Source organism: Anser cygnoides, chromosome 4, assembly GCF_040182565.1.
Source record: "Anser cygnoides isolate HZ-2024a breed goose chromosome 4, Taihu_goose_T2T_genome, whole genome shotgun sequence".
Lineage (NCBI taxonomy): Eukaryota > Metazoa > Chordata > Aves > Anseriformes > Anatidae > Anser > Anser cygnoides.
Window position 1 is genome coordinate 67,376,376 of NC_089876.1, and position 22,676 is coordinate 67,399,051.

General features: G+C 43.0%; 1 protein-coding gene across 21 annotated transcripts in view; it reads right to left on the reverse strand.

Moving 5' to 3' along the window:
- Positions 1-22,676, reverse strand: part of ADGRL3 (adhesion G protein-coupled receptor L3) — a 535,525-nt gene that overhangs the window by 229,006 nt on the left and 283,843 nt on the right. The window lies entirely within an intron of this gene.

Below are 22,676 nucleotides of genomic sequence, written 5' to 3' on the forward strand. Positions count from 1 at the left end.
AGCATCCCTATACATTAGCAGTTCCCTACATAGAGGATGGCAAAACATGTGCCTACCAAGCACAGAAACTTCAGAAGAAGATGAGATCAAATTGTCAGTGTGTCAGTGCCACCTGGGGAAAAACAACTGAAAACAAAATGAAAAACTCCCAAACAAAATCTGAAATACTAAGTGGTATCAGTACCTCACATAACTTTCAAAGAAGGGCTCATAAAAACGATAAATAAAATCTTTCCCACACACATTTCGGCACATTTCATACTGGCAGCAAAACTGTGCCCTGTACTTGGCATTTTGAGTTTCTTTTTAAGACCCTGAGATGAAACCTGCAGGTTTTCACTCCAGCATGCTTAAGGAAGAAGGCAATTTGGTCTAAAAATGTTAGAAAAAACTAATACCCATTCAACCAACTATTACTGTCAGACATCAGCCTACAAAATATTTAAGGGAAGGAAGGGGTAAGAAACACTCATCGGTAAAACTTTGGTTGCCGTGGTTTTGCTCATACTTTTTTCCACTTTTATAACAGCTTCTTGGTCTCTTTGGTTTTGTCATTTTTCATTCCAGACAGATTAAAGGCCCAGATGACACTAAGTGACACACAAGAGGTGACTTAGAAAAGGAGATGCATAAAAGAAGATGCATCTGAAGCCTTGAAAAGGGAGGGAAAAACATGTAATTGTACCTTATTCTTTTTCCAGCAAACCAGCCCACGAGCAGCACTAGGTTTTCTTTCTAAATCATGGTATTTTATACTGATTTCTTGTGATTTCTTGGCACTAATGGCAAAGCAGGCTCCTTTTATTTGCTGAGATGAATTAGGGCAATTGCAGCCAGGGAAAAGATAACTCAGGGATATGCCACCTTTCACCTCTACCTTCGAATTCTGCCCAAGTCAGTAATTGCAAAAAGTCATTACCATGGCAAGAGCCCTTGGTGGCCTACTGCCTGCTAAGCGTCTAATGAGTTGGGCCCCATCCAGTTTCTGGTGGGGATATGTCTCTGCTGCAAAGAGGGCTGCCCTAAATGGCACCCTGTGCGTGTTTTTGTGGAGACCACTGAAGCTAGCCAGCTGTGGAAAGGGGTCAGCATCCCCCAGCATTACACTACAAAAAAGCAGCTCCACATCTTGCTTGATCCCCCTCCAACAGGGCAGGATCTGTTTGCATCACTGGCTCTAGGATAACAATATTCCAGGAAATCACAGTCACCCTTTTTCACATCCATCTATGCCTCTTACCACTGCCTTTTCACAAGCACCTCTTATTTCCAGTGCTGATCCGTCGGCTCCTTCAAACAAATCTACTTCTTTGCAAAGGTACAGGTGCCTAACAAGAGAACTGAAAACGAAGCATAACCAGAGATCTCCATTTTCACCCCAACTTGTGAGACTGAACGCTGTATGCTCAGGAAAGGAGAATACCCCAAACCCTCCTAAAAATCAGCCTGAGGCACTCAGCAGCATTAAGCACCCAGCATCTGAGAAAGAGAAGTTCATGTTATTTACATACATGTTTTGGAGTGAAAACCCATCTCCTGGAAAGCACGTAAACTGTTCCACTCACAGAAAAAGAAGGGTAGCTTTGTTATTTTTTCAGCTATACTGATTTCCACTTATCAAGGTAGCTGTTTTGTCTTTCAGATAAGGAAAAATGTTTATCCTAGAAGAGAGGTGTTGATCCAGTACAACACATACACTGTAACAGAAAATCGGGATTATTTTTGCAGAACTTCTTCCTGTTCCAGTGGAAAATGAATTTCAGGAGTTTAATGTGAAACAATAATAATTCATGTGGTATTTGTTTTCCATTTACAACAGTGGGATTGAAGGAAACATTTGAGTTCAGAACCAGCTTCAGGGCTCAACTCTGTTTGCAACTCTCAATTCAGACTTTAAAAAAAAAAAAAAAAAAAAAGAAAGAAAAACCACCAACAACAAAAACTTAATTTCCCTTCAGCATACTTCCATTCCTTCTCCCTAGCAACATTTTTATGATTTTTAAGTGACAAGGTCATCTTATGATAGTGAGGGAGAAGCACTATAAGACATAAACAGCTGCTTATTCCTGGTCTGACATCTTTGATTTTTTCCAATGCTGACATTGTTGATATATTTACCAAACCAGAAAGAAAGAAAGAAAGAATAGTTTGGCAGGTGATGTTTATTTTAGGCCTTTCCAGAAACTTTAATAGCACAGACATGTCAACAGCATCAGGCTAGACATGTCTGGGGTGTTATGTTTGCCAGAAAAAAAAAAAATGCAAAGACAGCACAAAATAAAAGATCAATCCCAAAGAGAAGCCTTTCAGCACTAATCATCACAGGCACAACAGCAGTAAGCCTTCCAGCTCCCCCCATCCAGGCAGATGGGTCATTCGCCCCAGACAAGAAAAGCGAGTGCCAAAAACCACGGGGGCAGCCTCCTTAGAGCTAGGGACCTGGGAGAAGAGCAAGCAGAAATCTTTGCACAGGGCTGCAAAAAGCTTCGGGATCCAAGTGTCCATTTCATTCTCAACACACAGTCTTCCTCCTGGTCCTTATCCCTCAGAGGCATTCTTCTGAGGTGGAACAACCCTTACACAATGGTGTGGCCGGGAGCTCCTGTGAACGGGGTGTGCTGGAAGCCACTCCAAGTGGGGACATCACCCACCTCCCTCTGACACAAGGGGAAAGCAAGGATGCAACTTATTAGACCTCAAAACCCTGGAGTAGGGTCTCAAACACCTTTGAGGTGCTTAGCCTCTATCTCTTAACCAGCTCTCACAGCCCTGGTAGTTTCAGAGCTGTATAATTTACCTTGCTCAGAAGATGGATTTTCCCGGAGCCACTGCAGTCACCTTTCTGACCCCGGCACTATCCTCCCGCTGAAATGCCTGATCTCACGCACACATAGCTCAGCTTTTAATACATGCTTTTAATAGTTAAAATGTTTATTGGCCTACAACTTCAGGGCGTTTTTACACTATTTGCACTAGCTTTTAAAGACAGGAAGAATGAGAATTAGGCTATTGCAGGAGAGGTCTTAAACACAGCACGGAAAATTTCAGGCTACATGGCCATGAACCTGGATTTAAACTGGAAAGCCCTGAGCTGCCATTTCCTTTACTGCTGTTGCCAAGCCCTTTTTGTAACTTGTTCTACCCTCCTCCTGTAGCACAAGGCAATTCTTAATGTCTACGTGTGCCCACCAAGCCTGCTCATCTGTGTTCATTAGCGCTAGTCACCAAAACCCAAAAATATTCTTTCCCTCTTCCCTCAGCTGAAACACCTATTTCATATAGACTATTTTTTATGTAAAGACAAGGAAGCCATCATGTGACTAGACATGCTAATATAGCCAAGACATCAATATCCAAGCCTGTTTCTCAAGGTCTATTATACTTTTCTAATGGTTTTACAGTAAGAGACAGACTTAATTCATTATCCTTCATGGCAATGCTGCAAGACATCCTTTTCCTTCTCTGAAACACGAAAATCTTCTCTCTGGATGACTGCTTAAAGAAAAAGCCTGTCATGGTGAATAAATCATCCAGGAGTGTGTACTTCCCTGTCAATATGTGATATTTCCAAATCAACCCTTTAGGAAGGGCCAAAAAGAAAGAAAAAAAAATAATAATACCCTGGAGAAAGTAAACAGGAACCAAAGAGAAAATTCACTTATAAGAGGAATCTAAGTGGAGTCAACATGATGGCTTGCAAATAAGAGGAAAATTAAAGAAAAAAAAAAAAAGGAAAGGAAAAAAGAAAAGGAAAGGAGGCAGCGGAGTGTGGAGGGGGAGAAGAGAACCACAAGCCCTGGGAAAAGCCTTCGGTTCCCCACATTTGCTTTCAATAACGTTTGCACAAAAGCAAAGCTAAATCCTCCGCATGTTTAGCTTTCAAAAACAAAGAATTCCTCAACAGAATCTTTCTCTGCCTCTGCAAAACCTTAAAAGCAAAGGACCTAATGACAGGGAGATGAAAATCCAGTTCCTGTAACATTTTCTTCATTACGAATTGGTCTTTTTTATTGATCTCTCGAAGCATGGAGAAGCTGGCTTTCCAACCTCTGCTGTGCAGTGTAATTATCTGTGGTGTTTAATGCTAGCACAGACGAGTCCCACTGCACGCTGCATTTTGTTGTTTTATTGACGGGTTTTAATTATCTATCCAGGTGCCCGAGCTGTCAGCTAGGCTGCTTCTTATGTGATCAAACTAATAGAGAGAGGCACAGAGCACTCTAATTGCAGCCACACCAAGCGGCTCTGTGGAAGCATGCCAACGAGATGCATTTAAACTGCTATGGTTATTGTAAAATCTTACGATGTTTTATTTGAAATAGATTCCTCTCTCTATAGCTTCGACCCATTTCATTCCTCTGATTATTATTTTATATTAAGCAAAGCAAGATTGAAGAAAAACAAACCACTGAAACCACACCAAAACCCGAGCCAGGCAAACAGCAGAAAAATCCTGCAGAGCCAACCTGAATTTGAGCAGTAAAGGTCACCGAGGGGACTGCCTAGATGTATGAGGGAGAGCCTGGGAGCAAGATGGAAAATAGGTCCTGGAAATAATTTAAATACCAGTTTTACATAGGAAAAAAGAAAAAAGGGGAAAAAAATGTAATTAAGCCATTTCAACACATTGATAAGGCCCTTAAATTTTAACAAGAAACATTTAACAGCAAATTCACAAGATTTAACACATTTAAGAGCAATCCAGGGCACCCCTTGACATGCTGCATCTGCTCCAATGCCAGGGATTCCTCAGCTCAGGAGGCTGAGGTCTGGGGCAACACCTGCCAGTGGGGACAGCATGGATTTGTCACCCACCCTCCAAAGGACAGTCCCCCCAGGCAACAAAAGCTTTCTCTTCCATGCTGCACCGTTGTGTGCGTTAACTTTTCTCTCTCACATCCCCAAAGGCAAGCAACAAGCACCCCAAGAGGAAAGCCTGACAAGTGCCTTGTACTAATGTGCCTGGCTACAGCCACCCTGTGGCAACAGGGAACCCGAACTGGCCTGTTGCAAGAAACACTTGTCATTAGGTCAGAAATGACAAAATTACAATCTGTGCAAGCAATCCGGTGTATTTGGAAAAAAGGTTGGGGTTAGCATGGAGAAAAGCTCTGCACTGAGCACCTCTGAAGTAGTCGCAGTGTTGCTCCAGCTGCGAGGAGCTAAGGACACAAGCACATTTGCAATGCTATCACCTTTTCTTGTATGCATCTGTAGGGCTGAAAACAAAACCAGGCAAGCCTTATGGCTGTAAAGCTCATCTTTTAAAGGACTACATCTCCGCTTTTACAGGTACTTTACTTCTTCCAACTCCATAAACTCCTATAGCACCCTAATAAAAATCCACTTTACAAAACACTGGCAGGAAATCTGGAGTGGAGAGTAAACACCTAAAACAAACCAACCCATAAAATGCTCGGTGGTTTAGCCAGAGTTAACACTAGTTAAAATAACTGTGAACAGAAAACAGTCTGGCTTTTAATTTGGGTTAGGAGGTCAAATTAAAGGCTAGAGGAGGTCTGGGCTGAATTTCAGCTGGCACTCCACCCTACTTTGTCTTCATTGCCATTTTAACACAAGCCAATGCAAGCTAAAGCCCATTTTTTTCTGCTTCTTCAGCGCTGCCATCAGGAGCTGGGATAGCCAGAGCAACAGGTAAAGGATTATTTCCTCTACGAGAGCTCTCAAATGCATTCAGAGCAGACTACCATTACCTACTCATCCCCTGTATCTACAGCACAGGGAGATGGCCCAAACACAGAGATGGTGCTATGGCAGACACCAAGGTGCTGCACAAGGAGCCTCACACTCACAGAGCAGCCCACTGTGGTGGGTGGAGGTCCCAGCCTGCAACTGGTGCTGACAACTACTGATGCCCAGGACTTTTCCCTGTGTTTGTGCAAGACATTGGGATGTGCTCACAAGCCTACCACCGTCGCTGTGCCAGGCAATGCTGCCCCTGTGCATGCTCAGTCTGCTGGAGGGCTGCTAATTCATGCGGAGCCTTTGGGGCAGTTGCAGGCAGCAACAGCTTTGACTACTGCAGCGGGAACAGCCAGAGCTTGGGTCAGGAACACACATTTCAGGGCAGAGAGGAGAGGTGGCTCACGCGTGATGTGCTTCACCTTCCCAGGCATCAATAAAAAGACTTCATTTTCTTTTCCTGTTATTCTCAGAAGCTGCTGCTACATTCCACCTCTTCTCTCCTCAGAAGCCAGTCATCCTTAGGGCAAATCCGAACAAGAACATTTAGACACTTTTTAAATATATTAATAAAAGCTAATACAAAAGATATTCCGCCCTGTTCTTAAAAGAGGAAGGGAAAATCTTGTATTACTTCCACTGCATCCCCACTCAATAATTGTCACATTTCCTTGCAGTACAAGGAAGGAATTACACAGCCCATAATAGACGTGATGCTGCAGTTCACTGTCAGCACCCAACGCTTCCCTCCTGGCCAGTGACAGATTCCTGCAAAAGCAAAAAGTGAGATTAGAGAACACTGTCTCTAAACAGGCTAAAATAATCTGTATTCATGGGCTGGTAGGTTTAATGTATTAGCCTTTCACCTCTGTGAATAGGGTTAAAGAAAGGTTTGGGGCCAAAATCATTTGTATGGCACTCCATCTCAAATTTGACATAATAATTGAATGTCTGAATGAAACAAAAATGAATACGTCCAAACAGCACAGGAGGTCAAAGCTGGGCAACTCCCTGATGAACTCAGGAGTGAACTGGAGGCACCGATGCAGCACTGTTTCTAAAACTCAGAGCAACCTCTCTCTTCATCATTCTTGCCAATGGCATGATACCGAGGTGATTTTTTTGTGAAGGTCCACGCTTTTTAGTTATGAAAGCAAATGCCCCTCAGCCTTGTGGGGGGAAGGCTGAGATAGGGAGCTTCCCAACCAAGTGAGCCATAGGATCAACATGTGACAGGTTATGCCTTTAGCATCACAGCTAAATCAGTTCAGACAAAAAGACGGTATTAATGAATGAAACAGCCTGCCAGGGTCATATACTATTAATACAGCATCTGTTAACAGCGCCTGAGTTTGTACAGCACCTTGTGCAAAGAAGTCTTGGCCAGTCTCTGGTTCAGGCACTAAAGCAGTAAAAATAATAATCAGAAACAAACCAAACTTTCTCAAAAAAAGAGTCCTGAAATGAACCAAGTATGGTTTTGATATTCAAAAGGGATTATTTTTTTATTCCAATGTAGCCAACTCTGCCTCTTTGATCTTCAGCCCAAAGCTTGAATAAAGGCAGCCTGCACTTTGATTCTAAGCTCAAGAGAGAGCACAGCATCACAAAACCTTCATGCGCTTTCCAGCCCAGTGTTGCCTAGCCAAAGCATATACAGAGGGAAACTTTTTTTTTTTTAATTAAATAAATAAAAAGCCTGATCTTAGACATATTACTTGAAACTGCCATTGTCAAGTTCCTCACAGTGTCTAAACGTATCACCAACCTTTCTGTGGGTGCATGCAGAAACGCGGGAGCAGATGAAGGGATGCATTTTTGAGTACATTGGTCCAGTAGATCCACTGGTCATTCTCAGTCGTGCTCAACACAAAGCTGAGAGAAGTCTGGGATCACACACCCCTATCCTCCCACCACGCCATTCCCTCCCCACTTGTCCTTCCCCATCCTTCCTGGGGGAGGTTTCAGCTCTACATGCACACCGGCTTTTCTCCCTACCCCATTCTCTCCAGTCACCCTCCTGAAGGGGATAGTGCTTGCACATCGTATACTTTATTTGCCCTTAGTTACATGGTTAGAATACCTACAGATTTGGCTAAAAAGACTCCCCCAAGAAAAAATCTGTTAGGAAAGCAGCTTCTGAACATCGGTAAGACAACAACTACTAGGAAGAGAGTAATAGAGCTACTGGGAAACCTCAAGCCTTCTTTGTAAAGATGAGGAAAACACTGTATTAGTGGAGTACTGGCTATTTCGTACTGCAGAGTCTGTCTAATGCTATGCTCATGGAATTAAACTTGCTATATATAAAAAAGCTTCCTTGGAAGAAGCCAAAGTTTTCCAGAACAGCTTTGCCTCCCACCAGAGGTGAATTTTTCAAATGAGTTTGGTTCTTGGAGTAGCTACAAAAAGGCCCAGCTGTTTGAAAATAGCCTGGGACTCCTTGATTCTCATGGAGAACAGCAAAGCCGATGGCTATTAAGTGCTTTTCAGACAGCAGACAGCGGGCTATGTCATGGAGTGCCTAACCACTTGGGTAATCCAACCCAGATAGCTCTGTGGAAAACAAAACAAAACAAAAAAAACCTGCCTGGGATTGCAGAGCAGCATTAGGTGGGGCAGAAACTGGGAAAACCACATTCCTGAGCATGGAGCATGTCTCCCGCAAGACAACTTTAAAAAAAATGTGACTGATGCTGCTCAGACATACTAGCTGAAGTCCAGGGAGATGGATGAAAGGGTAAAGATGCAGGATAAATTCATCAGATGTCTCCATAAATCATTTCTATAGTTCACATTTGTTCTCTGCCTTTCATTACTTACATTTCTAAAGCCACTGGGTGCCTTGGTGCACTGGATCTAATAAAAAGGAAGATAAATTTTAACATCCTTTTTTGAAACATCTTAAAATGATCTAGCTTTCTTCTGCATGCTAATGGCAAGCATTACAAGGAACGCACTGTCTCCAAACAACTCACCAGGGCTGGAGGTGAAAGCAGAATCCCACTGCGGCCTGGAGATTCACAGCCCTGGTTCTCCCCCTGATGCTCCCCTTGGCTAGTATAAAAGATCTTATTTCTGGCCCTAATTTTTTGGCAGCCTGAACTTTGTCACCAAATCCCGTCATCGCTTCTCACAGACCCTCTGACTCAGGGGCGAAATTCCATACTTGAGAAAAGGAGGAAATATTTTGGAGATTGGTAGTTTGCGAAAGAACTTGAGCTGCCTGACAGCTGTTGGGAGATGTGAGCTGCCCGAGGGGTCCCAGCGGAGCACACGGTATTACACACACGCACACAAAAATCATTAAAAGTTTCTGTCTCTAAAGTTTCACATTTAATGAAAGATAGCGTGCGAGATATCTGGAGAATTCTTGGGTTCTATTAACAGCTAATGATACTCGCTCTGCCAAGTGCTCAGCCCCGAGAACCAGCACGACAGCCCTGGCGGAAGCGATGCCGGGGACCCACCGACACGTAAGCAGGCCAGCAGGTAGAGCTGTCCTTCTCTTCCTCCCTGGTGTCAGGAATTGAGCAGGGATTGCTGTTGTATTGCTGGAGCTGTTGGCGTTGTTCTACTACGGAAGCAAAGACCTTTGTAACAGAGTTTAATCTGGCGCAGGTCAAACAAAACAAATGACTGCACAAGTGAGCAATTAAAGAGCATTCCATAGCCAGCACTGGGAAAGCCTCGCTGTTGATTAATTAGGTTCAAAGGGGCAAGGCTAACCTCCCAGTCCCCTGAGAAAGAGACCACTTAGCCCCTTTTAAAAAAAAATAAAATAAAAATCCAGCATTCTTATTTAACACTTGAGCATCAGTTAAACAGCTGCTAAAACAGTGAAACAATTACTTGGGACTGACCTACATTCAGCTGTATGACTTTATTACATTCAGGAGAAACTTAATTAAGCTTCTGTTACTTAATAAAAGCAAATAAAATCCTCCATTTTATGACAAGGAGCTGCACTGCTGCAGCCATGTGAAGCTCTCAGATTTGGCAGTGGGTTTCCCAAGAGAATGCTGCTCCCTCCATCTCATTCCTTCCCGTTGCATTTGAAAGCTAAGAACACACACGACATTTTTATGCATTAAAGCTCCTTGAGTGGGGCTAGCTCTGTCTCCTCGGTAGTACCAAGGTGCAGAGGGCTGTAGCCTCTGGTACTTGCCTAGGTTAACTTATGGGATCTACTGTACCTGCATGCTATGGTCTGCTCCCAGCAATGTCATGGGCTTGGCCATGAATACTTCAGCCCTGCCAGAAGGAAGTCATCCACGATCAAGTGCACTCCTCTCTTAAGAAAATGCATTAAGAGTTTTAGCAGTCCATTCACTGAATAGACTCCCCAGACTGTCCACCCAAGACCTCCCTTGAATAGAAGCATTTTTAAATTATAAATTATAAATTTAAGTCACTACCCTACATTGCGACCGTGACCAACTTTCCTCGAGGATTATCAGCCAGGTACCACATTCTCCTCCCTAAAATGCTCATTTTGCTTTCTTGTTCTCCTGCAGTCACACAAACAGGTCACAACCTCCGATTTACCAAAAGACCTGGTTTTGAGGGAGAAAATTTGGCCCTGGTATTTTACAAATAATAATAAAAAGTGCTTAAATTGCAAACATCTGTCTGAAAACACTCCCTGGCTTGCCCAGCCCCTCTGGATGAATAGGTTCATTGAACTGACCATGGATGCTCAGACAAATTTTGGAAGCTTTTGGTGAGGTCGTGGGAAAATTTCTTCCCTGTGAGGGATAAAACACAAATGGTGGTCCTTGCTGAGCTGGAGCCACAGCTGGGCAGCTCTACACCACTTGCACCACAGCCAGAAAGTGACTTGTGAACATATGGTAGCTCCTGCAGTGCTTCCCAGCCAAGGGGTGACTTGCCAACTGGCTTTTGGTCCTAGTGAACTCCGTGTTGGATGACTGACACCACAGAGCTGCTACCGGACCTTTTTGCCACATCCAATTCTACTCATGCCCTGTGGACACGTATATTTATAAAAAACCTTGATTGTCTCAAGGAGGGAAAGACACGGGTGCAGAGGTGACAGCTACAGTCCCGTAGGACCACCTTAGAGCTGACTCCTTCCTTCTGCAGCCTCATTACATGGGGCCCCTTGCATCAGCTGAAGGAGAACTGCTCTGTCTGACAAGCTACCTGCCCTGCTTGTGACTAGCAAGACTTCTTGTTCTTGTTAGCCAGCAGGCTTCATCTCAACAACTCACAGAAATTAACAATAACGTGACACCTCACAGGCTTAAAAATCACAAAAATCTCTGAAGTCCTGCACCCCATCAGGACCATAATGCTGAGCATATTCGTTTGACCTTAGCTTGTCCCTCACTCCTCATTTGTTCCTACTCTTTGCAGTAATTCAGTGGTTGCAGGTTTTGTTCAGTATCTGCAAGTTGGATTTAATTCCATGGATGGCCATCGACCCTTAGTTTGCATCCTCTAGCAGAACACCACTATGGGGGAAAAGTCCAACTTCTTCCCTTTGCAATGGGCTTCACTTCTTCTCAGTAACTGAGGAAGCACTTTGATAGGGGCTGAAAATGCCATCCTATCTTCCTAGTAAACGTTGGACTGCTAGAATAAAGTATTAGGCAGACTCTGCTGTTATCTGACTTGGTGAATATTTGACCCATTTATGTGTGAGTGAGAGCAGCATTGGAAAAAGTGATACATTCAGTTCCATGTATTGTCATCAAAATTATGATGACTTAAAATCCTGCAGGACTTCAGTAATCCATTCGGCAGCCTGGCTCTCCCAAGTATTTTTCCAGTAAAAGTGAAGAACAGTGGAGAATGGTATCTCAGGTGAGGATATCTTGACTTAGCTTCATGGTTAAAGAAACTCTTCATATACTCACTACTGCTAACCCTGACGACTGAAGAAAAACAGGCTACGGGCAATGTTTTATTTTCTTTCTTAGTATACACAAAAATAGTATGTTCAGTCACAGGTGGCACCCAATTCTTCCTTTTTTTTCTCAGTGTATCTATGGAAAATCAATTCTTTTTCAAATGTTGAGAAGATGGGATTTTTCTTATGCCATCAGTGCCCTTAATAGCACTGGTGTCACTCCAGGCATTTTAAATTGTTGTGTATGAATAGCCAGTGCCCTTCATCATGCTGAATTTAGTGTATGTAGGCATACAGACACTGCTGAGAAATAGTTAACTGTGAGCAGATTGATGAGCAAACCCTAAAATATTAAATATTAATAGTAAAATAGTAATATAAATATTAAATATTTAATATAAATATTAAAATTGTAAAGTAAGAAAACCCCTTTATCCCAAGCAAGCCTCTTATCTGTCATTCCCTGGAACCACACAGCCCAGGAAAGTGATGCTTCAGTTTCCCAGCTAACGACTACTTACCCTGTAAGTAATAACCAAGGGCTCAGGCACTTGATGCCATGGCCTCTGTCTTTATGAATACTCTGAAATCTCTCTAAAAAAAGCCAGTGAGTTTCATTTCACTTACTCCAACATGACCGAGTAAATAAATAATGCTATTTATGCACTGCACACCATTTGTCAACCCATTTGTCATTTCTGATCTTTCATTGCTCATGCAGTAAAACTATGCAGGATTTTATTCAAACCTCCCTTGCAGGTGTGATGAATGCTTTATTTATACAGCAGCATTTCATCTTGCAGAACTGTTACTATGCAAATACAGGCCTTTAGGACCCCGTGTGGTGTAAGCAGAAGGTGTAAAGAGATGAAAACTAGAGGCAGTACCATTATTAAAGCCGAGAGGTGAATTGAGGATGGCTCAGCTAAATTGTGAAATATACGCCATAAAAAACATACCCCTTCAGAAAAAGTGTTCACTCTCCATCATCGGGCAAAATGAAGAATGAGGACCTGTTCTCAAAGACCGTTTTAAAGGTCGGCATGATGCTGCGAGACCATGCCCAGCTTATCAGTGCAGCCATGACATTGGCACTCGCTGTTACTAGCAAGAGCGCTATTTCGAGCCAAATCATCTCCCGTTGACTTCCCCCAGTCAGGATTTCAGCCAAAGGAATGAAAAACCTGGAAAGAGAGGCTGCTACAAGTGATCATGGCTGAGTGAGTGACGAATGAATTCCCTCGGGCAGCCTCTTCCAGTGGCTGGAAGACCAGGTAGGGAGCGGTGAAGACTCTCCTGGGAGTTCTGCTACCAGGTAGAGTGAGCTTGGGGACATCTCTTCTTCTGGTACCTTTCTTCCTCCCCCTGGAAAATGGGAAGCATTATACTGACCTCCCCCCGAAGCCATCTGAGATCCACAGTTGAAAAAAATACTGTTACTACTACTATTATTTACTTAAGTGAATCTCCTGTCAAAACCTGCTGGTTCTTCAGGGACTCCTTTGGAAGTAAAACATTGTTGAGATTAAGAGTGTCAAAATATGTCCTCACTTTCTACTTTGCATTGCAAGCAATAAATCGTGGCTTGAGTTGCACTCACTTATGGCATGGAGCGCACCAAATGCTCCCCTGTCTTACAGGAGCTTCACATCCATTTGACTTAAGCCAGTTTGTAGTAAAAGAGTAAAGGATCAGCCCCACACCAATGGGTCTGGTAAGGAGCTTCCTTGGTAATTTTGATCAACATGAAGAGCATGGAGGCAATATCTCATTAGCTCCAACCCAATTTTCCTGGCAACTCCCGATTGCCTTAGATAAATCCAAAAGGGCTGCCACCTAGTCTTGTATTTTTGAGGTAGCTGGGGAAAGAAAAGGTGAGAGAAACAGCTGTGGGCTGATTTAAGATACCTTCGTCTCAAATCTCTCCTTCCTCCACTTTTTAAATTTCAAGATGGGGGGGATTCATAAAGAACTGTGTAAACAGACTTCAGAATCATGTTTATTGCCTAAGCAATAAAAGATTAGAATTGACAAATGGAGAGGTTTTTGGAGACACAGATGCTACAATCATTTTAATATAATTTGGATTTCCAAATCAGTAATTACTCTATCACATATTTATAATTTTGTAGATGCTACTAGAAATGCTGATGTCTTTTTCTATGCATAGTAATGAGCAACAACAAGGGCTGTTAATATAAAGCCTGTAATGTTTGTATTCATATGTAAATAGGTTATGTAAACGTTTTAGACATTTCTCACTAAACCGCTGAGTTCTACTCTAAGTGGCTCTATTCCTAAAGTAGAAAATCACACTCTGCATAGAAATTGTTTACTGGTCTGTCAGCAGAGCCGCCAAAGCAGCGAGCTGAATTTATAGGGGTATTTACATCTCTCCATTAGTGGTGATAACAAAATAATTGGCAACCTATAAATGCTCAGACAGATACGCAGGTTGGTATTTAGAAAGTTGCTTGCTTGCATGTGGTTACACGCACATTCAACACATGCACACATCTTTTGTGTACACACACGTGAGCACAGGTAACCTTTTTGGGAGACTCCTTGCAGTAGTGTTTGATTTCATTAAACTAATTTCGTTAAGCTGATACAACTCCCTGGTTAAGAGTAAAAGAATCAGTTTAGTTTATACCTGCTCCTAATTGACTTATGATAAAACTGAATAAGGCACATTAAAACACCAACATGTGTCTCCAAGCAAGAATAAATGAAACAAATTCAAAACTAGAAATTTATTTAACTCCAAAGAATGCTCTAGACAGAGGGGATAAAAAAAGTGAGGTTAAGTGCCCTAGGGCCACCCTTTTCACTCTGGGATCTCTGTCCCACACAGGATGTTACCATTTTTCCTCCAACCCTTTCTACTCAGGCACCTGCAACTGCAGTCTTCACATGTCCCACCAAGTGTGGAGAGCTTGGTGAAGTCCCCTGGGGCTTCCACAGGCCACTTCTAGCACAGCTGGAGCATGGATATACCACCATGGTACTGTCGTTTACATGGCTTGATGTGCCTCCCGAAGCAAAACCCTGGCTCTCACATCTTTGAATATCGTATGACTACCTCCTACTAACCTTGATGAGATCTGTTCTTAACTGTGTGATACAGAGAACCACAGCTTCAGACTTGTTGTTTGGTCTAACAAATCACATTCAGCTTCATCCCTTTCTCTTCTGCTTGAACATATGTATTTGCAAAAATGATTAGTAATGGTAAAGGCTTTGGAAAGACAGCCTGGAGACCCCCACACCTCTGCTATAGCACATGAGTAACTCTCATTTGTATAGAAGACAATAAATGTCTTTTCATCAGCAAAAGTGAAATGGAAATGACAACAAGGAAGCAAACATTCAGCTGTTTCTCCAGCAACTTTCAGCATCCTCTACCATTTAGGAATACTTGGAGAGTACTTTCAAGATCTGTTCAGTCCTTTGCTTTCAACAAGACTGCCAAAAGCTGCCAGGGCAGCTGGTGGCATTTTGACCTTGCTCTCTCCTGCTTTCCCCGCTCCTCCTTCTTCCTTGATTTCTCTTTGTTTCACTTTGAGGCACTCCTGCTCTGCTCCTGGAACTGCATTAACACCTGAAGAGCCAGTGCACATTTATATCCGATGCAACTGTAGTGCTACTCACCCTGCCCTCTTAACTGCTGCCTTACAAAACAAAGCAACACCCTGCCATAAGACATCTGGGGAGAGCAAGGCTGACAGTGATACTGCAAGCGGTGCAATTATTGCCATTTTACCGGTGAGCTGCAGTGATGTGGGATGACCTGTGACAAACACAAGGTGGTTTCCACTGAAAATAGGGGAAAGAAATAAAGGAAAACAACAACAACAACAAATCAGGCAGATAGCTTTACAGAAAAAGCATAATAAATTTCTCCAGGTCAAGAGTGTAGACTCTACTATGCCCCTGCCAAGAAGCGTTACTGATGCGAGTAAAATTAAGAGGACTACTGACGAGGTGAGTAAATCCTTGCACACTTTTTTTTGGAAGGAAAAAACCTCCCCCTGGCAAGGCTCTGTTTGTACACTGGTATAGCAGTATTGATTTCAGCAGTTATTCCAGTCCCTCAGCACGGGAACTCTGCAGTGAATCAAACCCTCTGCAGCTTTGCCCCTGCAATTACGTTTGTGCTAAGGAGCACCGCGATGCCCACTGCTAAGAAACTGGGTCATAGACTTCTTTGGATTATGTTCCTTCGAAAGGGAACACTCTGGGATATGATAAATGATCAGCACTTTCTCGTGATGATGTAAGTGTTAAAATCTGGTTGCATTTATTAAAAAAACAGTCCAATAACAGAGAAGTGAAAGTCGTTTTGCCTGTTCACCTGGAACTTGTTACATAAAGTGAAATAGCAGACAAGAACTCACAGCAAAATGAAAGCTTTTTGCTCCTGTTTGGTGAACCTTCACCCATAAATTTTAGGATGAAAAGGTAAATAATCAGACATATGGCACATTTGTTCAGCAGCACTGGTGGTCTGACATCACTAGGTTACTTCATTAGAGCTGTACACTTACCAAATCTGATCAGATTTCTCATTACCTAACTGTTTCCAAGCAGGACGATTATTTTTACTAGAACAGTTTGAAGAGTAACCCCCATTGGGGGACCAAATCCTGCTCTGGTATTGTAACATAGCTCCTGACCTGATGAGTTGGTAGTCCAGCCTGCAGGCCCTGCAATAGACTGGATGATCTAAATAATATTCTGAAACTAGGGCAGCATGCGGGACTCCTACATCATCCAGGAGAGAGGACCTTGGTTGGAGGAGCTAGCCTTTGCCCAAGGTCTGCACGACGAGCAAAGTCAGCAAACCTCCTAAACATTTCTGTTAAGAGTATCAATAAAAGTAAGGTGGGATGAATAAGGTTTGGCATTTGCATTTAATAAAAATAATGCTTGCTTCATAAAAACCTCTTTCTGGCATAACCGTATCTAAACTAAACCAACTCAACACCATCATGAATTAAACGAGGCTAATAATTGAGGGCCTTTTGCTGGTAGAGCTTTCCTCATCCTCTGTAAAACTGGCTACCTTGGCCTTAAATTATTTGCTAATAGAGCTGTCCTCAAATTGTGAGTCCTAGAGGTGTGGTGGAATGTCTTCCTATGCTGCAAACCAGCGTAACCACATTGGAAAGACTGTTTAATGCAGACCAGAGTGGAGACAGATGTCCAGTGTGACTGCCAAAGGCTTCCACACACATCAGGAAAATCCCATTCGGCTTTTCCGTCCTCTGGTGACAATGTATTGCTAAACATCTGCTCTTAAGACTGCCCCTCCACGTTACTTCACAGCATAATTATGAAGGCATAAACCTGGAATCTCCCTCAACATACACACCAAACCCTCTCACCCTGCCTGCCTTTTCCCATATCGTCCTCCAGTTCAGGCAAGTGCTGATAATAGCAACGCAAAGGGAATCACACACCTTGGTTCAGATGCAGCCTAAATATCCATCTACAGAGACTAAGCATTTATGTTAGTAGGTCAAGGCCTTTCTGCTTCTTTGCCCCCTTCTTTTTTTCTTATTTTTATTTTTTGCTATTGATGCTATTTGCTACTATGGTCTTTCGAAAAGCTACTAAGAAATTATTTATTTCTGTTACAGCTGTGTCGTTTGCTCACATAAGAAATACTGTGACAAAAGATATTTAGGTCCCTATCGATTCATCCTAAATCCACTTGGTTGCGGGTGGGAGAGAAAGCAGGAAGGAAAGCTAAAGCAGGAATAAGTTTGTAATTTCATACCACGCTCCGGAGGGCTGCAGGGAACATTCATCTTGTCAATTCATCTGCTTAATCAAAGAGGTTTAATCAAAGTGCAGTTCTAGAAACCACTGGCTAACGTGGACAAATGATAAGAATAATTAACCACTCAAATCATCTGTAGCTTGTCTGTCATCTGCTTCTAAGCACATTGGAGGTTTGAAATGGCGTTATCTTGCATATTTAGTAAGCTGGATCCTTCGCAGGTCTGAGTCAATAAAGATTCCACGGGGCTCCCCCTGATATCCCCAATGCAAGCAGAGCTGTTACCGAAAACCACTGCACTGCTCCAGCCTCTGCTCTTCTTCAGACACTCCTAGGTGTCCACACAAATAACAGCTGGGTTGTTTTGTATCAGCACAGGTGAATCCATATAATTGAAACAGTCAAGTATTTTTGATGGACTATTTTCTCTTGGAAAATGATGAACTGTTGAATCAAAATGTCATGTGGGAACCTGCCACTTGTATAGTGTCATTTAGGGAAAATAAATCAGTTTAAAATGCATTTTATGTTCTCTTGTTAAAATTGATAACATAGCTTCGAAAAGCAAAATATTCTGATTCAACAGAAACATCTGTTTCAACGGAGAACTAGTTTTATGGATAATTTACAAATGTTTGATCTTGCACTGATTCAGATTTGTTTTACATTGTCATGCAATGGCAGAAATTCCTGCAGCACAGAATATTCAGTCTCCAGGCAACTCCAAGAATCGCTTTGTTTTCTTCACATCTTTTAACTCAATATACAGTTGCTCTCCAGCAGCTGAGTGTGTTTTCAGCAAATGTCAAGTAATGCAGCCCTTGTTCACTAGCATACAAACTACCTCAAACTGACCTGAGATTACTACGGGTTTTCTCAGAATATTTATAAAAATGTAATTGAGAGTTACTGCAAAGCCACTGACCTCCAGTACCCTTCTAGCCAGCCAAAGCCATTCCTTGGTTCCCAAATTCTGGATGCTTACCGTATTTCAAAGGATTGGCTGAACAGATCTGCAAGCATTAAGATGCAAAGCGAGTGCGATCATGACCATGAGAGCACCGCAGCCTGGGAGGAAGTGGTCAGAGAGAGACAACTCGAATCTTCTGCAGGAAGCAGGCTCACGAGAAGGGAAAGATTTCGGAATGGTCCAACTGCACTGTAATATCTTTTAAGATGAGCAATTTGTATACCACCGAGCATTCAGTTTTCGTAACAGCACACTTATTGCTCACCAAAAGGTATTTCCCAACTTTTTCAGAGAAGGTTTGCAAAAAGGACAAATAGCCACAGTGAAGGTAAGATGATGACCAAGGTGATTTTTCCATCACCGTTAAACCTAAGAACTGGGACTGCCAGAAGAATAAGGTCAAAATCTTCCAGTTACTCAGAAGAGTCAGGGAAAGAAATAATGCAGCGCACCCCTTGGGATGTGGGAGGGCTGCAGCAGTCAAAAAGAGGACAAGGGGATCTTTTACTCATAATCAGTAAGATGGACCTTTTAACTTGTGTCTCCAAACACCGAGACTATGAATCAGTAGGGAAACCAAAGCACCACCACAGGTTGACCATGATCTTTTTAAGAGCGAGCCCTAAAAAAGAAAGTCTGTTCAGACTAGCCTGGTGAAACTTGATTTTGTTCATCTGTTAATTTCCATATATATATATACAAACTTATTATCTAACATGTTGCAGTGGCAACTGCTGTTTATTACCACACGCTACGTCACTGTTCACTCAAACACCCAAGAAGAACAATTTCACTTCTCACCTCGTATTGTTCGTTGGGGTACACATTCATGTTGATGCTACACGTCATCAAGCTAAAAATCACACATTAGAAATGTAAGTTTCTACCTGTTTGCCCCTTCGTTTTATCACTGATGATCAGATTAATCGAAGCAATGATTTTTTTTTTTTCTTTCATCTGCTTCTAAACACATTCTACTGTAAGTTGTTTTAACTTGGGTCGGGAGACGGCTATATAATACATTAGACATTTGCTTTTGCAGCCTTGGAAAGGGATTTAATCAGTACATGAATGAGGCTTAAAGAAACAGAAAGCTTCCTAATGCAAATGCAGCTGTGACTGATAAGAAGGACAATGGACAGAAATCCTTGACTTGATTAACTTAGTGACCTAGAAAGAGGGATGTGTCTCATTCCAGCAGTGCAGAACAGAGAAACACTCATTAACTGTTCCATTCTGCTGAAAGGATCCGTGGCGCTCACTTCCGCACCCAAAGGAGCCATTCACCAGAAACTTGGACACACTAGGGAAGCCTTTCTTTAGGTTTCTGGCTGTACAAAGTCAAACAGAGGGACAGACTTCACATAAATAAGTGTCTTTCTCTCTCCCCCTCTCCCTCTCTCACTCCCTGCTTCGCCTTTTCAGAGGGTTCAGCTGGTCCTAAACCACATACAGTAAGAAAGATTATTTCAGAAGGGCTTAATTCACTTTGATGTGTTGTTTTGTTTTAATGGGATGTCTTTTCTAAAGACACACGAGAACGATTAACTGTTTCATATCTGCACACGTAACGTGTACATGTGTATTGTCATCACTGTAGAGGAAAGAGCAAAATTCAGCACGGTTAATCTTAGCAAAACCTTTAAAAATATTTCAGACACCCTGTACACCTTCAAAGCTGTGTGGACAGGAGCTAATTAAATCTCTCAACACTCCTCTGATACAGATGGGTTAAGAGTAGTTATCTCTGCTTTGCAGGTGGAAGGAGGGAAACAACATGACACGCTCCCGAATTTACAGAGGCTGCAGGCATTTTGTTCTCCAGCACCTGACTCTAAGTGCACACCCCGAAACCATGTGAAGCTGCGTGGGCAGAGGGGGTCACGGCCTGCCCCAGGGTGTTCGGGCACTCTGAAAGAAGATGTGAAGCCAGAGCCAGTCTCCTGGCCCTAAGTACTCACCCCACAGAGCAGCACTGACATTTTTATGCAGAAACTGAACACAGAGGCCTTGTAAAGAATCAATTAGACATTACAAGAGGATGCAAAATAAAGGGGGAGAGGGGACAGGCTATCAAATGGAGAGCAGAACCGTGTGAGTATTTTCTCCAGAGCGTTAAAGGGCTGGCTCACATCCCTACCCCAGCCTATTGTGGGGCTGACTGGCAGGCAGGAGGATGGGAATTCAGAAGTGTAAGAGACCTGGAAGAGAAGACTGACCTTCCTTATCTTGCCACTGTGGTCCCATTCCTCCAAATAACAGGGGTTTTGAAAATTAGTTAACATTCTGAACGAAAAACCTGACCGTAAGAGCAGGTTCCTAATTATCTACCGATTGTGCTGGCAGCCTGCTTAAGAGTCAAGGCTGACTGTACTGACCACGCAGGACAGGGTGCAGGTCCTGATCAAGTAAAAGCAAACAAACCTGGAGACTGCTTACTGCAGCAGTTCATGGATTTCGGGACAATAACAGCACACTAACATTGGCTTATGGGATGATGGGATTGCAGCATATCTCCAAGGATATTAACGGTGCTTCCTAAGAAATAAGACATGCATGCCTCTGAATGCCTGTGTGAGCGTAACTCTTTTTTTTCTCTCATCTCAAATCAGCAATGTACAAAAAAAAAAAAAGCATACAAAGTTATAAGATCTATCTGGATAATATCACTAAGAATAACTCATGCTGGGTCAAGGATTATGGAAGGGATGGGATAAAGGTATGGGAAGGTGGTGGCAATGCCAGGACTCTTCAATGGACGTAGTTCTTCTACAATCCTAGGCAGGTAGAGTGAGAGTTAAATATCTTTGATGATCAAAAGAGCAACAGAGACCTTTGGGAGCTGGAACAGTGGTGACAATCTCTGGGAGAGCTGGCTGAGATTTCCAAGGTAATTTTAATCTCCCCAGTCCCACCAGCATCGCCTTCCACACACACACCAACTGCGTCTTCTCATAATGGAAATCTTCTCTTTTGGTGGGGTCCAAATTTCCCCCTGGAGCCACATCTGAATCAGAATAACGTTCAAGCAGTTAGGGCAGAAGAGAGTTTATGGAGAACTAGGGCAGGAGATAAGAGCTGGGTAATATAAAGTGAAAGGCACTGAGAAGCAGAGAGGCTGAAGACCACCTAAACGCAGCTGGATGCAGTTTGCAGAGAACGCACATCTTGAGAGCTGAGCAGGGTGAGGAACCAAAGGCAGGATGAGGAACCAAAGGCAGGACGAGGTGTGCAAGGGAGGGGGCCAGCTCTTCAGGGCACAAAGCACACAAAAAGCAGCAGCGAGTCCTTCCGGTGAGGATAAAGGAACAGTCCGAAAGTGGGATCCTTTGGAGGAGGGGGGAAGCAGGAGGTGCCAGCTTCTCCTGCCAGCCTCTGAGGCTGGCACAAGGTGATTGATGGGGAACACGTGAGATGCATAAAGAAAAGGAAGGAGAAGGAAGAACCGGCTAATTTACCCACAAGCAACTAACGGCGCCAAAATTGTGCTAGGGTCAGGAGCCAGGCAAAAATCAGCAGCTTTGACTAGACAGGAAGATGCTGGGCAAAGAGACAAAGACAAGCCAGTTTCCCTGCAGAAAGGCAGTGGAAATGGAGGTAGCTAGGAGGAACACAAGGAGTGGTTAAAGAAAACACTCAAAAACCACAGAAGGTATAAGAAGAAAGAAGGCAATGAAGGAAATTTGATCTAGAAAGGGAGTGGAGTATCTGATATAAAGCTGCAAGGATGAGCTAGTCAGTGGCAAAAGGAAGAGGAAGGAGAGATATGTGAGTTTGGAACAAATCACTTAATTACAGATGGAAGGAATAAAGCTTTCACCTAAAGCCTCCTTCTTAATGCAACTCCCAGACAGTTTGGTGTGTGCCTGCCGATAAGGAGCTAGTTCAAAATAAAAGTGCAAATCTTCGAGTGCTTAAACAGTTTGTGCATCTTACCCTGCCAACAAGGTTCGTGTGACCACAGCCAGCAAAGTCCAAGCAATGGACGTTTAGCAGCCAGGCAGGACTGCAAGAGGAGCAGGGCTCTAATTCTGAGTGAACCAGCTGACAAGGGCACGTGGAAACAAACACCTAAGCAAGCTGCCAGAAACACAAACTACAGAAAGCAGCCTCTACGTAGTCCAAATTAGGGGCATACATGAGGCCTGATGAGAAATAAAGTCTGTAACTCTAGTCTGAAATGAAGAAGAAAAGCCCTTTTACCTCTAAAGGAAGGCTTGAATGTTGTTTAATTCAAAGCAAATGATTGAAAAATTGCAGGAACCTCTCTAATCCCATCACTGACACCTTATTTTCCAGACACCTTATCTAATCTTCTTTCAGCAGGGAGAGAAAAAAAAGAT